Source organism: Heliconius melpomene, chromosome 9, assembly GCF_056956725.1.
Source record: "Heliconius melpomene rosina isolate 202511_hmr_F chromosome 9, ASM5695672v1, whole genome shotgun sequence".
Classification (NCBI taxonomy): Eukaryota; Metazoa; Arthropoda; class Insecta; order Lepidoptera; family Nymphalidae; genus Heliconius; species Heliconius melpomene.
In genome coordinates this window covers 6,339,100-6,356,947 of record NC_140397.1, presented here as the reverse complement: position 1 = coordinate 6,356,947, position 17,848 = coordinate 6,339,100, and the positions used below count along the sequence as shown (strand labels likewise).

Genomic DNA, 17,848 nt, shown 5'->3' with positions numbered 1-17,848 from the left:
CATTTCTTTGCTCTAGTGTCGAAGCAAAGCGCGGCGTTGAGTTCCGCCACTCAACCGCCTCCAGAATTAAGCGGAAAGTGGGGAGCAGAGTGTCTTAACACTAGGTTTTCTCACCTAAATAAATACTACTATAGATTATAAATTACAAGCACCCGATTCAATGCTTAATTATAATTAAGTACATACATATTTCATACGGTAGTTCACCTACTTTTTTCCTCTTAAGGCTGTCGCGTAAACTTTTAATTAGATACAAGCCTCTAATGGAAAAAGGCGTGAAACTGTATAATCTATCTTTATCTATCATTCATATCTAGTTTAGATTTCCACGCTAATAGACGAGTTTACAAGAAAATTCAATTTAATCTCGAAGTGAAATCTTGGTATTGCAAATAAAAAATTTCTGTGTATGTAATATATAATATATAATATATTTATATTTAAGTATTTCATAGTATATATTTTTAAAATATACAGAAAAATACTTTAAACTTACACAACTAAAGCGATAAACTTTCTATAAGTACCTATAGTATTCCGTAACATAATAATTACAAATAATTGTTAAAATTTAAAATATTTAATTAATATAAAATATTGTTTTTCCTTTTTAGGCATTTGAAATTATTTTCTAATATCTCGAAATTTTACATACTTGGTGGCTGAGCTCTATACTTTTCATCAGATCCGAAAATAAATAAAAGATACGTAACATCTATCGATTCACCGCGTGGGTTGCTCATCGCGTCGAGAACCCCAAAGCAGTACCTGGGACTTGTGACAAGTGTTGTTTTTCTCATCTTCCTATCCAAACTTGGAATAATCTACTAATACCTATCCTAGAAATTAACTAATAATAAAGGCCTAAATCTCTTAATAAGCGACAGAGAGATGTCGAGACAAAAAAAGGGTTTCCTTATTTGAATGCACTACTAGCTTTAGCTTAAGTAGGCACGTTTCAAGTACGCAAACAAGATGTAAATAGAAGATATATATTTTTAAATTACATATTATCTAAATTTAAAGTGAAAGTTCTGTGGCGACACAAATTCCTTCACCTTACCACGGCTATTGGACATTAATTCATCACTAAGTATATTATCAGAGCGTTTATAAACGTGTTCAATTATAAATAATACAATAATTTGTATACGAGATTGATATTTAAAATGTGCTATAACTTGCAATTTAATACTAAAATATACCTTATATTTTACCTTATATGTTAAGATTTTACTCTTTTACAAGATTAATTATTATTTTAAAGAAGAATTAATTATTATATAATAACCCAAACCTATAAAAAACCAAAATACAACAATTATAATATGACTTCTAAATACATTGATGTGAGGAAAGCTTAGAAGCTAAATGAGTTGCCTTATTTTTTTTAGATTCAGGATGTATTCCGCACAAATCAGGGTAGGCAGAGGGAACCTGGAACCCTAATGTTAAGACATTCCGTTGCCTACTTTTCGCTAAATTTTCTAAGCAATGCTTATTCATTAGCGGAACTAAACATTGCGATTATTTTACAAAAAAAGAAATATAAATAGATATTTAGGATTAAGTATTACAATATAACCATATAGTTTATAAAATCGTTAATACTTTGATTAAATAAGTACTGTATTACAAGTGAAAGACTTCGGTAGATGTTGTTTCACAATTAGCGCGCTTACAAAAACTAACGTAAATACGAGTATAATCAAGTCCAGTTCCTTTTACAAAGTTTATACGATTTCGTGTTGGTGTCCAAACTTTGGGCCTCCTTGGTTTGCTCAAAAGGGGATTTTAGCACCTTAAAATATATTTTTTATATGAAATAAACAAATAAAACCTAAGATTGATCTCTCACGTACTCTACTTTCTCTCTCTCATTTGTTAAAAGAAGTTTCTTGTGAAATAGCAAAACTCTATATGCATCACCTTGTCTAAATCCTTTCTCATATATATGCGCATATACATATGTAGCACATTCTTCACAATCATGATATTTATAGCCACAACCATTGCAGGCAATCCGTTCCATTCCAAGAAGTCTAAGAACCTTCGTTAAGTTCGTTAAGCAAAATGGAATAGGTTTTTTGTAATATTTTCATTTAAATTATTGTATAAATTATTTAAAATACTTATAATAAAAAAAAATATAATAATAGTAGCCCGCCTGCGGCTTCGCCTACGTGAACTACGTTATTATTAGTTTCTGTCTCGATGAGTACCTACGTCCTATAAGTGAAGTCCATGAAAAATTTGAGACTTCTAGCATTTGTAGTAACGAAGTTTCATACAAACATTCAACCCCAAAAACAACCCCTTAAAAGTCGAATATTGCAAATTCCCGCCTTAGCGAGCACCTACGTCCTATAAGTGACTCCTATGCAAAATTCCTAGAAGATTCCTAGCTCTGGTAGGTTCTGAGATTTCGTGATGAGTGAGTGACCTTTCGATTTTATATATATAGATATAGATAGACTATAAATATAAAACTTAATTGGAAATTAAATAATTAAAAATTTTCATTTTCGCTCTGGTTTCGAAACAATAGTTGAATTCTGCTATCAACAAGCAATGCATCCAGATTCCATTGAAAACAGAGAAACGGAGTGCCTTAACACTAGGTTCCTCCTACGCTTTTGTTTACGAGATACTAAAAAAAGTTAATTAAATCACTTTACAAAGATACATAAATGTTGATAGCTTCTGCCCACGAGTCTACCTAAGCTCCCAGCGACAGTGTTGCAACGATGTAATGGACACGTTTCTGTTAAAATAAGACCACCATTTTGAAAATTGCATCCGACGTTTAATGCATTTGTACTCTCATCATAATTTAAGTTTTATTAAGAGTTGCCTTTTGCCTTAAGGGTGTATTTGGTGTATTCACTTGTATATTTACTACGTTGTTGTATGGAATCTTATTTATTTAATAAGCTTATTTAGTAGTTGACTTAGTAATTTTCCTATTTAAAAATGACTGGATAGAATATTATCCTAATTATTGAACTTTAGGGAACTAGAGGTACATTTTTTTAGTTTTATGTTGGTAGTCATTTTAGTTTCCGCAAAAAAATAATCTTAGATAGTAATGTTTATAGAAACAGTACATTATTTTATAAACCATATATGTATATATTTTTGAAAAAGAAAAAAAAAACCTCCATAAAATTTTAGTAACTGTCACACTAGAAATCCTTATAAATGTGCTGTAAACTGATAACAATATCACCATGAACATAATTTACAGTATTAAATAAATGATCATGCAGTTCAAGCGGGCGAAGCCGCGAGTGCATCGCTAGATAAACAATAAAATGACATAAAAATTGTTACAATTTTTTCCAACCTACATCGATCAAACAATTTGGGTTTAATTAAATAGCAATTAACTTTTTATTATAAGCATTTTATAGTCTAGACTTAAGATATTTAATAAAGCTAATACAAAATCCTTAATGTTCGTGGAGATCAGTTTGAGTTAAACAAAAACTGACATAAATAACTTAGATGCTATGTAGATTCTGACGTGACATTGGTATATAGTCGCCATTAGTAGAGATTTAGATTGTGAGATAAGACGTCAAGTGGATTATAAAAAAAACTAGCTATGCGCCCTTGTGCTGCTCGTCTAACATCATGTAAAATTATTTTAATTTGGAAAAATTTTATTGCTCAACAATTAGCTTTTAATTAATATATGTTAATAGAAAAGATATACTAGTACTTAATTTTTACTAATGTTATTATAGTAGAATTATCTTCAAATTGAGCAAGCAATATTTGGATTCAAAAACCAACTAGAAAAGCTTTTATATCGGTGGTGTTAGTAAAAAGGAAATAAAATATATAAAATTGTAGAATATAGCGGTTTTTGACAAATACGATACTAAATTAAGATTTGTTCATATTTCTCTACTCTTTTCTTCTATCTTCTATTTCATTGGATTGATAAAATAAGCTCAACAAACTCAACTTAAACTATACTGCATTATAAAAACAAATATTTTTTTGAAATATAACTAAAATTAATGTTTTTTTTAATCAAATAATTGTAGATTGAGAGACTGTAGACCGAGCTTACTCACATGCCGCTCTATCACGTGAACAGATCAATTATCTTGGATGCCTGCATTCCTGGAATATTTACATATCCCTCCAAAGAAACAATCCATCGTTAAAATACTTTAATAAAAACGTTTTGTTCTACAGTCGACACTTTTAGGTTAGTCCATGTGCTTCACAAGAAGTGTATTTGGAAAGACTATTATTGGTTTTTAAGGACTTTCGATTATTAATGGTGTAAGTTTTGTTATTTTATTTTAGATGATTTTCATTTTACTATCTTAACAATAAACTTCTTTTATAATATGGTAGACATGTATAAAAGAAACGAAAATAGAATAGTTATATATTATAAAACGGTGTATTCTTGTATGTACGAGTATATTTAACATTAATTTAAAAAAATAATTATTTATACTGTCGTTACCTGAAAAGATTAATGTAAAATGCCTCTAAACAAATTTACAAGCAATTAAGCATCTCAAATTTAAAATTGAATAAAGTAATTTAAGAATACCCAAACAATGAATGTATTGAGAAATTTTAATAAATGATCCAAAACAAATTCATATTAATCAAGCTGAATCTTAACTTGCAACGCACATAACTTGCTCGAATAAACTGGTATCGCATGGAAGTCATCAGCGAACAGTAGCACCTTAATGGACAATACGTAGACTCGTGTCAATATATGTATAAGTAGATTATGGGGAACCTACCTACCTACTTCCTGCTCCCCTTTTTCCTAACAGATTTCACATAGAAAATATTTCTCCACATTTTTATATTATTTCTCCATGGCACACTTTGTATCACTACACTGCACAAAAACTGATCACTAGGCTCTATAACTAACACTACCGTTAGCTCATGCTAGAGTTTATGTATTTTTTTTGATAATTTTGATGTTTTTTTAAAAGAATTTCTACGTTAAAGTTAAAAAGGGTCTCAATAAAGCGTTTGATGACCCTAAAAGTTGCCTTACAACTGAGTCTAAGTGTTGAATGCAAAACGCACAGTTTCTCTGCGCGAGCGCGGTCGGTATGCGGCGTGTATGTGTGCGTGTGTGTACACAGTGCACGCACACAGAGGTGGGCTGCACGGTTTTTGTCGATGTCCACGGGGCAAGTAACCTCAGTGGTAAAGGATTGTAGCTTTTTTGTTATTTTGAGCTTTTCTCATACTTATTAGTATTTAAAAGTTAGTTTTTGATGTGGTACTTGTTAAAATAATATAAATTATATATTGAAATGTTATTGTATCAATTAAAAAATATATCGTTTTTAATATCAAGAACCTGTCCTCGACCACTACTGGAGTCAGAGCTCGATCTTCAGTACTTCTCATTAAACTGTTACCAGTCACTTTAGGTATATCGTCGCCCTACCTAACCTTAAAACTATCTTTTCTTATTCAAACAAAATAAGCTTCGTATTATATATAAATAATAAAAACATATTAAACTCATATATTTTCATTAAAAAAAATTCTAACAACTATTTCAAGTTGCAATACTGTTACACTCAGGTATAGTTTTTCAGAAAGCTGCTGGTCGATGTCCCGCTAGGGAGACTCGAGCTTCAATGCTCTGTCCTTGTTTAACTCGATTTGTGACATACATTATATAGAGATAGCTATATTTCTCTCAACATCGTTTAAATTTGCAGAACTCGAAGTGGCTTTACTAAGGAATTATTAAAGATCAAAATTACGGTCGTGCAGGTAAAAACCTGCCCAATTCGAGAGGTTCTCAAAACTTGAAGTTGTTTTATAGAAAAATGTACACTTTTAGTGGTCGGGTAAAATATGTTACCGTATCGTTCGTTATATAGCGATAGTAGGCTTCGCTTGTTGTATAACGTTACTACTTTATTTGTATTGCTCTCATTTTGGACATAATATACTTTTTAATCTTTATTAACATTTATTTAGTTTTTTATTTATTTAATTAAGATTAAAACAGGATAAGCGATATTTTAAGATAATTTTAGCTTTTGTTTTTTAATTTTTATTTTTGGTTAACGTTGCATACAATTCAATACAAGGATATTAAAAAGTTTATATTTATATTAATTGCATATTTATGATCCATTATCACTTAATTATCTTAAATATATATTTATACATAAAATTATGGATTTCACATCACATTCAAAAGTCAAAATTTATATCCAAAAAATAATTTAATATAGAACGGTTTATATTATTAAATTTATGATTATTTGAAAAATATCTCTATGAAGTATAACACATTAAATTTCAATATGAAATGAAAAACAGAGAGATTGGTCACAGAACTAACTGAATCAATACAGAAATAAATATAAAAAATGCAAGTTTTCTACTAAGTGGTACCGTAATGTAATTTTACATCTGACAAATACGAGGGTGTCCCACAGAAAGGTTATAATTTGTTAAACTGATGATGCAAGTAAAAAGTTGTTTAACTGATATACCTAACCGACGCAACCTTTTATTTACTTTTAACGAGGTATATTTATGCCGATATTTAATTCCGGAGTTCTTGTTTTGATTGCAACTTTGTTTTGTTTATTATTGAAAGGATATTTATGATGTGAGCTTGGGCCATGATTTACTGTTTTTATTTACGAAACGCGAGTTTTGTAGTATAATTGTATAGTTTTTGATTTAAAATTCAAATTGTGTTGATAAATAAAGAGAAACACGCTCTTTCCTTCACTTTGCTTCACGCTATAGCCCACACATTGCTGGGTAAGGAGAACCTAAAAACCTAGTGTTAAAGTACTTCTATTCTCCACTCTCCGTTGATTCTTGAGGCATTGTATGACAGAGGCAGAACTTAACGCCGTGCTTTCTTTATTACTAAAGCGAGGAAATGAAAATATTAAATATGTTATTAGTCAATATTCTAAGTAGGAATCGGTCTACGAGCGTCGCGCTTACAATCGCACGCTTATGGGCTTCACATTATATATATGCTAATTACTATTTATACTGAATATACTTTTATTAAATTATTAAATTAGTGAATCAATTTTACATTTTTAAATATAAATTATTATAAAAAAATACATTAAAAATATAAAAAAAACCACTCTTCCGAGGGCGGGACAAGGGTCCAAGGCATCGGTGGCTAGGGCTCCAGAGAGAGGAACCTCCGCACAATACGCGCCGTCTCAAGTAACACTGCCTTCTGTATCCGATTCTATTTATTATCATTATAACTTTTGACTTTATATAAAATATTTTTAGTATTCTATCGAGACTAAGTTTGGCGTTTAGTTCCGCCGAGAATTAGGCGGAAAGTGGGGAACGAAGTGTCTTAACATTAGGTTCCCTCTGCCTACCCTGCCCTGTGCGGGATACACCGTGAAACAATTTTTTTTTTGTATTCTATCATTAACACACCTATTTTTCACGAAACATAATTTTATTTACAAATAACATAATTTCTCGGTAAGTGCAAGCTACTTTCAATGAATAATAAAATTCTAAAGGGACATTCCAAAGTCAATCTATCTCTTTCCAATCGAAAGTAAAGAATGGTGTGAGAAAGAGATGAGTGCCAAAGGAAGTACGCTCTTATCGTTCATTCCAAGAATAACTTTCCCATAGATTGTGATGTTGTATGGGTTATGTCATAGATTTGGTAATATTAGAAATAATACATATTTAAATGTATAACATTTTGCATGTATAATCAATTTAAATTAATCTGAAGATAAATATTAAATAATGTTATAAATTCTATATTATTTATTTACTTACCATCCTTGTCGATTATCTCGCTTGTTAAATTCACATTTCTTTAAAATTAAAGATGAAATGAAGAATATGTAAGAAATATTTCAAATATATTTTTATATTTACACAAGCAAAATCGAATTAAAAACTTAGTCAAATTCCACAGCTGATACCATCTCTAATATCGATTCATTTATATGTATAATACGATTGGAATGCAAAAAGTGTGTCTGGCTCATCTCTGCCTGCGGTATTGTAGTTATTTCTAAACAATTCTACTTTAAACCGCTTTCATAATAAAACTCTTATTGGATAGTGACATGCTTATAATGAACCATTTTGACAATTTAGCTTAAGAGCATCCATCATTTAGATGTGAATTAATTAGCATAATTGAATACGAGAAAAGATTGAATGTAAAGACTGGATTAAAATACAATTGTACTTAGAGTTGATTTCAAGATAATTAAAAGATCAATTATTTTTTTTTTTTTACGAGAATGAAATAAATATATTTTAATTTAAATAATAGGATAATGTAATATTTTTAAACTACCGTTTTACCTTTACAAATTATTTTTTTAAATACGATAAGTTAAAATTAAATAGCTTTACAAGACAGGTACTGATAATATGCCATCGTAAAATCTCAAGCTTATTTTACATAACATGTATTATATAAAAAAAAAAACTTAACTAAATATATTTATAAAAAAAAAGTACAATAACACTTTAAAAAATATTTAATTAAATTAATTAAGTGTGAATACATGTAGAGTCGAAAGCACAGTTACTTTAAATTAACAAATACCAATTAATTCGCATTATAAATTTCAAAATGGTCACCTTCATTAATCTGATTAAGAGTAATTATTTAAAATTTATCGTTCAGGCATTTATCGTTGGGTCTAAAGTGGCTCAAATGGATACAAAAATTGCAACGAAAGTACATCCGGTTGAATACATCATGTGCCTGGTATATGCATTTATTTATTACCAACTTACAACGCTACGACATATCTACGATCGTGTTAAGAATTTCTTTGCAATAAAACAGGTAATGTTTATTATCTAAAAAAATCGTTGTATTTCATTACAGTAAGTTTAAATTATTTTTCTATTAAATACAAATATGATAACATATTATAATAATAAATAATCGCTATTACTCGTCGTATGTTCTAAACGTAGTTCCCCACCACTGGATGACGTCACAGAGGCAAGGAATCAATCATTATCCAAATTAAAAATTCCCCCTTTGGAATTCTTGTGTGGCTATAAATATATAAACTATATTATACTTATACTTATTATGCTACGTTGAAATTTTGATACATTTGATTTGAAATGAAAATATAAATTTAAATAAATATTTTATTTTCTCGATTAGGAATCGAACCCGCAACCGTCGCGTTACAGTCACTAGTAATGTTTATATACCTCAGACAATACATAAAGGTATCAATCAATCTTTGGGTAGATCTTTTTATTATTGCATTGCCTATGCGCTATACTATAATTTCCACTATAACTATATCTATATGTTTCTAGTGTTAGCGAATATAAGCACCTTGAATTATGTATTAGGAAAAGCTTTTTTCAACACAAATTCTACAAACCTACCATCATATATTCAGAACAGGACTTCTGTGCCCTCCCAATTTAATAAATGACTTTAATTTGTTAAATAACTCGAGATACGGAAATCGGGTGCTGTTTCAGAATTCCGTCCGATACATTTTCGAGATAATGTAAAGATAATGAAGAATGTATAGAATTATTTATAAAATCGACGCTTTAATTTCACCACTTACCCGAGTTAACATCAGATAAATATAAACGAGCTTTTCCAGAAGTAAAGCTTGCTTATAAATATATAAAACAAAATAATTATTTTTTTATGTAAACTATAAAATGAATCTATTTATTTAGAATAACTTTTAAATTTCCAAACAAAATCACTATGTCATAATATATTTTTATTCCAAGTAACGTAATACCAACAAATTACAAGCGAAGTTCGTTGATGTCTTTTATATGGGGCGAATCGAAAGAGTTTCTCACGCAACAATGGTAATAGCATTATCAACAAACCAAGCCGTACTATGTTCGAGGGACGCCATAAATGCGCATATACCATTATCTACGAGATATGGGACGTTCCGGGTAATCTAATTCTTCATGGACGCCGATATAATATGTAGATTTAGCCATAGTCGATCATGGATCCGCGAAACCTTTGGCTCTTTGAATATCATAAAATTATGAGCTTAAGCATGTTAGGTTGATTTATATGGGAGGTTTATGTGCTATAAATATATATGTATACAGATATTGTTTTAAATGTTTAATTATATAGTTTATATAGTTGTTTGTCGACATTGAAATAATTGAAGGAAGAATATGTTGTTGGAATTAATTAAACGTCACGATTTCCAGAAATAATAAATAATAATTTATTTTCAATAGTATTTAATTTTATTTTACATGAAATATTATAATTATTTATTTTTTTCATATAGCCTATTTTGAATGTAACTATTAAAATTAAATTTCTATTTTTTATTAATTTATTCTGCCAGTACTGTTATGTATAGTCTGTGTTATTATTGATTAATATTTTCATTTTCTTCTCTCCGATACCAAAGCAGCGTTGCGTTGAGTTTCACCGATCAACACGAAATACCTCAAAAAATCGGCGGAAAGTGAGAAACGGAGTGGCTTAACCCTAGCTTCCTTCTGCTTATCCTGCTATATGCGGGACTACTAATCAACCCTACTTACTAAAAGTAAATACATGTTTAATATATAAATATAGCAAAATAAATAATATTAACCAGAAGCAAACATGAATTAGCGGGATTCAAGCGATACATCAGCAGTAATACCTCATGCAGATGCATTGCCATTGTCTAATGATAAGCTTATACACCATTATCTTGTTAAGAGACGCTCCACTTACATTAATTCTATGAATATGAAGATTATCGAAATTGTGTTTATACTATTATTTATATAATTATTTGGCATCAGAAAATCATTGTAAGCTCAAATACTCGAAGGAACGTTCTGTCGATTTGAAATTTGATTGTTTTCATAGATAGCGACTTCACCTAAGCGGAAAAATGAAAATAATTCATAAAACCTCTAGCGGGAATCGAACTTCCAACTATCGCTATTGCAGACAGATATTTATATTAAAACGTCAATTATTTTTCTATTATACAAAATTACAATAATAAATCGAGAATCTCATCAGTATTAACAAAACATATGTTATTAGGAAGAAAATTACAAAAGTTTCTATTTCCTTTAATGTACACTTAAAATCTATTGAGATGGACGTTTACTGATACATTAAAATTTCTCACTTTCTGTTTATCCCGCAATGAGGTCCTACAGTCACAGTATTTGATTCCAGCATGTTCTTTGTGTTTGTTATATGGATATAATTGCAAATATATTTGTATAGAAGTTAACTACTTAATAGGAAGCATTGAAATTAGTTAATTAAAAAGGTTATTTCTAAAGTTTTGTAACTATATGACTATACAAAGTCGTAAAGCAAAAATAGAAGAAAAAGATTTTTTTTTCATAAAGTATAGAGAAAAGAAAATAACTGTAAACATACAATATAATATACCCATATAATTCTATAGAATTTATAGTTCTGAACATATTTTTTATGCAAGAACCTAATTGGTTACATCACCAGTAATCGGAGACTCGCTATGAAGCAACGAGTTATAAACATAGAACGATGCCCATAGGCACTTCATAATTTACGAACTGTCCCATGGTGGATTGATAGCATCAATAAACATATATGTAGATACTAGCGGACCCGGACGCGGCTACGCCCGCTTGAACTATACGAATATTTATTAAATATATTTATGAAATTATTTTAAGTTTTCAATAGAGACATGCGTTAAGCAAGCTCATTTCGGATGACGTTTTCTTAAAACAACAAATTTTGCAAGCCGTTGCTCAGCAACGGTCGCGTAGCGACGGTTGTTATTAATATGGCGGAATAAATTGCATGTCAAATTAATAAGTATTTTAATATATTGGTATATATCGACAATATTACAAATATGAAAAAAAAAGTTGCATAAAAGACAGATAGACAGACAGACAGAGTTACTTTCAAATTTATAATATGGGTATGGATTAGAGGCTTACAATCTTCTATGCACATGTTGAAATTTATATCAAAAGTATTAAGTATTATGAAGGAATTCATCAATCTCACTTATTCATGTTTATTGCGTGACGGTTGTATGTAAATTTTGGGGAGCGGTACTTTTTAAAAGTATATCTTTTTCGTTTGTTATAATTGAAATTAAGATAGTAATATAAAAAAAATAATATAAATAAAATCAAAAAATAAAAATCAGCTTCACGCTGTATCCCGCGTACAGCGGGGTAGGCAGAGGGAATCTAGTGTTAAAACACTCCATTCCCCACTTTCCGCCGAACTCTAGAGACATTGCGAGTTATGTGGAGGAACTGAACGCCACCCTTTTGCCTCGCCTCGACCCCATAACGAAGACACACGCCTTGTACCGCTGCGCCACTTCTGGTCATTGCCATTGACTGGTCAATATAAATAATATGAAATAATATACCCATTTTACAATACGCTTATTATAAAACAATTTCCTAAGTTTAAATACTTTTCACACCAGTTACGTCTTCGAATTGATCATCTGCTTAATTGTATAAGTATTATTGCATTTATTTATTGCATTAGGTCAGTCGTGGTGCAGGGGCACTAGTGTGTACTGTAGTATGCACTCTACTGTAAAAGAAACTGGTTGTGGGTTCGATATCCACTCGAGGAAATGAAATATTCAATATTGTAATTTCTTCGCTCTGGTCGCAAGGCAAAGCGCGGTGAGTTCTCCTACTCATGCTATGCCTCCAGATTTCTGCAGAAACTGGGGAACGAAGTATATTACCCTGGTGTGCAAGATGCAGCATGAAACTGATAAAAAAATATTTATAGTCACCAACTATAAGAAGACCTTCAGTTGCTACGTTATTTATTTAGAAATAAATAAAAAATCAATACGGTTATATTTTTGAACACCCAAAAAAACATAAACATTAAAGGTTTGTTAATTCAATAAAAATGATATGGTAAATACATTTATTATAATAAATGTATTATTAATTAAATATATCGATATGTTTGGCGAGTTTTGAATAACTCGGTTTTGAATATCTGATAACGAATGATTTAAATTCATATCAGATAATAAGGTATTCGAGTGCACTTATCTACATAAAATCAATGAACTTACATTTTCAATATTAAATATATTGAAAAAAGGACTAAATTATTCTTAAAGCAAAGCTTTTTTAACCGTTTTCTTCAAAAGGAAGAGGTTCTCAATTAGACTGTATTTTATAATCAACTAGCGACCCTCTTGCGGCTTCGCCCGCTTTTACTACTGGATTATTCATATAATGTATGTTTGCAAAGCACTTAAGATAATGTGAAAATTAATTAAACTCTGATGCAACTCGCATTTTCGTAGTTTCAATAAGGATTTTCCAATTGCTTTAAACAGCAAGGATTTTTTAGTAGGTACCGTAATTTTAAATCTGTGCTACTAATCTTTTCAAGTACTTATTAAAATATATTTAAATGAGTATTTTTAGATAGTCAAATGACTATTTTTAAACAGAAGAAATTATAAACAAAAACCTACTTACTAATAACTACTACAAAAAATTTGAAACCAAATATATAGCGCTGAAATAATACATTCAACTCCAATTATCCAATACGTGCAAACGCATCTAAATCTTCGTTGCTATAGAGGCAGGCGGGTTTTTTTTTCAAACTTGTGGTTAATGCTGAAGAGGGTATTCTGTCCTTGATGAAAAGCAAGCACTACGTGGCTGCCTGTGAGGAAAATTAAAAGGAATGCATCGGCCGGGAATCGAAACCGAGCCGCCCGCGTGGCAGGCGAGCATTCTACCACTGAACCACCGATGCGTGTAAGGCAGGCGGGCGCGGCGAACGCATGGCGAGTGGCGAGCCGTTTCGCAGCAAGGATTTTTTGATATTGTAACAACTTCTAAAGTACTTATTAAGATGAAAAACAGTAAAAGACAGTTTTGATCTACATTAAATGGCCAACGTAACTAATATACTTATTTATATGCTGAGAGTAAGGAATAAGTGAAACATAGTTGATGTGTCAACGGCGGGATGTGTCAACAATTAAATGCGTTTTTCTCTAAAACTATTCACAATTTCGAAATAGTGTAAAAAACAAATTTTATCTTCGTTTAACGTAGAAAATTAATAAAGTATTTTAAAGGATAAGGATTAATACCGTTATGGAAAAATATCCCTCACAATAAAAAATATATTGAAATTACAATTTTTAGACAGAAATATGATCACTACACGTTATTCTTAAAAGATACGAATATGCTATTGCGGACTTTTTTGTAGATCTTATTAAGAGGAACAATACTCCAGTACATTATTTTCATGTAGTACGTACCATTAAAGCAGCGCATGCGCGAATGTGTCTCAACGGGTAGGACTTTATACACATTTATCGTATTTATGTTAATTTACATAAGAATTTACAAATAATAAACTATATATAAACCTTCCCTGAGCAATACTCGACCTAATGGTGAAAACCACATCAAAATCCGTTGGGTGGTTTTGTTTTATAAGATATAGGATAATTAATTGTACAAGAAATTTTGGAATATTTTTATGAAAAAATTTAAACGACCATACTGTTAGTAAAATTAACATAACTTAAACGATAACAAAAACAACAATTCCAACAATACTTAACTAAGCAAACGACACTTAACTGTAATTGGTTGTAACTTATAACCAAACAGAGAGTGGAGAGTTCAAATAAATATCAAAAACGAATTAATGCGTGACCACAGCATCTTAGGCGTCCCAATAGTAAACAGTACATGCATAATTAACACTAGACCTAACCAAACAATGCGGGGACTAACTCGGAATACATAATATTTACATATTTATAAATATGTAATAGTATACTGTAAGTTCTATTTTCTTTTAGTTTTGTTATAGTTGTAAATGTAACGAGTTTTTGTAGATATATTAAATGTAGATTATTTGCTTCCCGCACTTCCCGCGCAGGGTAGGCAGAAGGAACCTAGGTATCTAATGCTAAGCATCAGGATACTTCCGTTGCCCACTTTATGTCACATTCTGGAGGTAATGCGTGTTGAGTAACGGAATTCAACTCTGCGCTGCCTAGTTGATTATAGATATTTTATATTAATTTATTATTTAAAACATTCACTACAACTCATGGAAGAAATAGTTTCAGTTTTTTCTTACTTAATATTCTACTAAATGAGAATCACTAAGTTTCATAGTCCTTAGCAATAGATACAATGATTTTTGTTAATAAAACAAAAATATATAAAACACAAATTTTCGTCAACATTTTAATTATATTGTAATATTATATATATTATGTAATATTAATTATACATTTTCCGAATTTTGGAGGCACTGCGTGTTTAAAGGCGAAACTCAACGCCACGCTTTACCAGAACAACGAATTGAAAATATAAATAAACATTAAATTTCCTTGAATAGGCATCAAACTCACAACCAGTCGCGTTTACAATCCCTGCACCACGACTATAAAATTAATTTGTCAAACATAATTTCTCTTCCTTATCATTTCTCATACTATCGAGAATAAAAGAAAAACTTAAATAAACACTAGAATCTATTAACAATATGTGAAATACAAACAAAGACTGTATCGTGGGCTCTATACTAGCTCTCTCAATGTGTTGAATTTGACGTGTTCCGAACAACTGATAGCTATACTATAATTAAAACCGATACGTAAGTAATAAATAAGAATGGTTCATTAGCTGGTTAAACATTTTAAATTTAATGACTGAATTTAACCATGGCGAACCGGTTGTGAGTAGGCTTTGGGTTAGAATTATATTTTTCCTGCATATAGCATAGTAAGCAGAAGGAAGGAAGTGCTTAGACATTTCACATCTGGCTTCCTGATACTCCTTCTACTCCTGTAAGTGAAATAGTAATTAAAATATCACTTAAAAGATAAAAAAAACACAATAAATAGTGGGTTCGATTTCCATTCGGCAAATCCATTCTGGTAACGAAGTAAAGCGCGCTCAGAACGGGAGTGTCTTAATGGGAACGGAATATCTTAACAATAGGTTTCAAGGTTCCCTTAGCTTACCTTAGTGTTATGTAATCTAACTAATAATATTTTAATTGATTTTCTTCACAAAAATTACAAATATTGCAGAAATTCAACATATTCCCAAAGAAATGAGCATAAATTAAATAATTTAAGCATATTTTTATTTAAAACAATCGCTACTAAGCACCATTATTATTATTTAATTATATTTAAGTACTTGGAGTTTGAAACAATAAGTTTAAAAAATCATCCTAATCTCCGCCTGACCCTCTCCTTTGTCTTATCCAAGTTGCGTAACCGTCCGGTCTTTACGAGCCACCTATCTGACACACGGTTGTGAAGAACCAATAGTTATTATTATTTGCTTTAGAAGAAATCTGAGAATATAGTGTTAAGACACTCCGTTCTCGTTAAGACATTTCCGTTACCCACTTTCGCGCAATTCTGAATTTTATATATCTATTGAATAGCCGAACTCAAGGCCGCGGTTTGTTTTGTTGTCAGAGCGAGATAATTAAAATATTAAATATTTCATTGAACGAGTGGGAATCGAAACCACCATCTGTTGCTTTTACCGTCGTCGTCGCTACGATTGGCCTCAATTGTAAATAATAAATATTGTAGACATTTCTAATAATATCATAAAAAATATTACATATAGTTTTTTTTTAATTCTGACGCAATTTGTAGTTAAAAATAGATTTATTGAATAAATTATTTTCATTTCTCAGCTCTGATAACCAGACAACGCTCGATATCTCTAAGATTGGACGGAAGCGGTATGTCTGTCCATCTGTCAAGATTATTTATCTTATGATCGCATGGAGGTATCAAGTTGAATTAGTATTAAATTCGGTAAGTACTTAAATAGTGGGTTATGCAATTTGTTAAGAAAACTGTACTAAGAATATGAACAAAGGAAAAAGTCCAAAAAACTTACAGCATAGAAAAAATATTACAAGATTATATTTGCAGGTTCTTTCATATAAAATCATTGTATAGTACCTTAAGTTTGCAAATTTTTACTGTATTATCACGATATTGATACGGAACCTTCGATTGGCGAGACCGATTTTTTTTTAAATATATTTTTATAAATAAATAAATAAACAATACTAATTATATATATTTTCTTGATAATAACAGTATTTCACATTTTTAATATTTTTTGTCATTTTAATTTCAATATTTGTATGTCACCAAAATACAGGATAGGGCGCCATACAATAAGTTATTTATAGAGATTACTAACATTGTTTCACTGTAGACAATATGGCAGTGTGGACTGAAATGTCAGCCAACTATTATCATAATATTATATAAATAAAATCAAAATCAGCTTCACGCTGTATCCCGCACACAGCAGAGTAGACAGAAGGAACCTAGTGTTAAAACACTCCGTTCCCCATTTTCCTCCGAAATCCGGAAGCATTATGTGTTGTGTGGCGGAGCTTAACGCCGCGCTTTGTCTCGACGCCACAGCGAAGAAACGAAAATATAAATTAAAATATTTCATTGGCCCGAATGGGGATCGGACCCACTATGATTCGCTTTTACCTGCTTCAACACATACAATATCCAAAGAAAAAGTCGCTCTATTACTTTTCCTTATTTATTTTACGTAACTTTCAACAAAACTTGATCTAAATCAAAGGGACGTTTGCATATAACCCAGTAAAGGCTTACTTCACCTTCCGAATAAAACAAGAAAATTTGCAAGTCTGAGTAGGCTCAAAGTAGGAAACCAATTTATTTTGCATTTGGGTATTTATTCTGTCTCTAACTCACAAATTGAGGATAACGTGGGAAGTAAAAAAAAGCAAAATTAAAATTAAGAGCCC

At 30.6% G+C, this 17,848-nt stretch overlaps 1 protein-coding gene across 2 annotated transcripts in view; it reads right to left on the bottom strand.

The window, feature by feature from the left end:
- The window catches only part of LOC146536381 (uncharacterized), a 51,490-nt gene extending 46,377 nt beyond the window's left edge, over nucleotides 1–5,113 (bottom strand). Inside the window, exon 1 of one of the 2 annotated variants that reach the window (XM_085190412.1) lies at nucleotides 4,782–5,113. The gene's annotated coding sequence lies outside the window, so the exon portion shown is untranslated. The remainder of the gene's footprint in view (nucleotides 1–4,781) is intronic. The other variant, XM_085190411.1, reaches the window with a different exon arrangement.
- Between the last annotated feature and the right edge of the window lie 12,735 nt (nucleotides 5,114–17,848).